Below are 1,807 nucleotides of genomic sequence, written 5' to 3' on the forward strand. Positions count from 1 at the left end.
CAATGTCTACTTACGTCACGATTAGTACCAGTTGTGCTGGTTAGACCCTGCTCCGGAGTAGGAGCTAATTTGGTTCTTGAAAAAGGCAGTCCGGTACTAAAATCGCACCCAGTTCCGGAGGTACCCCAAAAAGTGGGTAGTTCCACAATTAGTTCTGGTACTATGAAAAGGTTCCCGCGGTGCGAAAGGCCCTAATGATTCAGAGACGAAACCTGGTTTTAGTACCTTTAATTCATTTAATTTAATTCAATATTTCAATATTTATTACTTTTTTTAAATCAATTGCACTAAATTAGTGGTTCGCAACCAGTGGGTCTCAGCAAACTTCCAGGGGCTCCGCAGGATGACTTAAAAGTATTTAAATTAATAATTTATTATTATATAATAAAATCTAAATTGAAATGCTAAAAACACATAAAATCAATATCTGTTGTTCTTATGGAAGAACATACAGTTCTTGAAATCTCAAAATGAATCATGGTTAATCAGTTTAATATATCAATAATTTCAGTTTCTGTTCATATAAAAAAAAAAAAGTCTGAAAAGAAGCAGAAATATCTGCAGAAATAGGGCCATACTAAATTAACATTAAATTGACAGCCCTGCTATAATTCCTATAACGATTAAAAAATAAAAAACATCTGTATCAGAATCGGAGCTGACTGCTGTTTTTGACATGAACTAGTTGCTTAGTTAACTTTTTGACTGCTTGAGGCTTCCCATTAGGCTGTTTGACATCTGAACTTCAGAAAATGCTGAAATTTGTTTATGCAATTTGATCTGATGAGGATACAGAGCGATGTTGTTTTCCTCTTGAAGATGAGTGGATATCTTTCAATGTTAAAAGCGATTTGAAGCGTCATACTTTCGGTGCATCTGGACGACTCGTCTCTGCCGCCCCCTCAGTTTACACCCCTCTTAAACCTCAGGGACTAAACCAGAGCCCAGCAGCCCATACGTTTCCATGGCATCCACTGCCTTCTGAAGTGTTCACCACCCTGGGAACCAATGTGTATTGATTCCTCTCTAAGGTGCAGGAGAGAGAGAGGGGCTAGTGGGGGAGGAGAATGAGGAGGAGAGGTGGGGAATTAAATGCAACGTGTCCCCGCTGACTGCGTGAAGCATGTTGCGTGCACACAAGCTGGCGCTTTTCTCAGACTGTCTCCTCTCTTCTCTGTGGGAGGGCTTGAAAAGACTCGGCTGCTGAACGCTTGGCTTTTGCTTCTCTGGCGGAGCTTGAATTGAGCACGCTTTACTCCAGCTGAAGTGGAGGGCTGGGAATAGCACAACACCCTTTAGCTACAATTCATCAGCCGGAGTCTTTACGCAGAGGAATGGAAAGGAAGCTGGGATATAAATAATCAAGGGGAGGTAGAGGAGAATGACGGGTGTCTTTTGAGCTCGTTCTGGCAGGCTAGGTAACCCACCGCTGTGAGTTAGTACGCATGTACCCCAAAACTGGGGGAAGTTGATAGTGATACTCTCTGCATTTAAAGACATTGCAGAGCACGCCACAACTAATGACAGTTAAAAATATCCATTTAAATGAGGCATATAAAAAACTACTTACAGGATCCCTGCAGGTCCTTAAAAAGTCCTAAAATGCTAATTTGTGATTTGTTTTGTTGCTCATTATGTATTTATATGTTGATATTATTAGTGTTTATTCAGGAGGTAATTGTAATAGTGTGGTGTTGTTTAGTGTGTGTTGAATGTGAGACGATATATGCCTTGGGATGCAAGAACATTTTGGGATGAAATTCCAACAATAAAACGGAAATTGAAAAATACATTATTTAACACATTC

The 1,807-nt window shown here is 40.1% G+C and overlaps 1 protein-coding gene across 1 annotated transcript in view; it reads left to right on the forward strand.

The window, feature by feature from the left end:
• Positions 1–1,807, forward strand: part of LOC107696533 (exostosin-1b-like) — a 95,886-nt gene that overhangs the window by 80,994 nt on the left and 13,085 nt on the right. The gene's annotated exons all lie outside the window — the stretch shown is intronic.

Source organism: Sinocyclocheilus anshuiensis, unplaced genomic scaffold (genome assembly GCF_001515605.1).
Source record: "Sinocyclocheilus anshuiensis isolate Anshui unplaced genomic scaffold, SAMN03320099.WGS_v1.1 scaffold590, whole genome shotgun sequence".
NCBI classification, from domain to species: Eukaryota; Metazoa; Chordata; class Actinopteri; order Cypriniformes; family Cyprinidae; genus Sinocyclocheilus; species Sinocyclocheilus anshuiensis.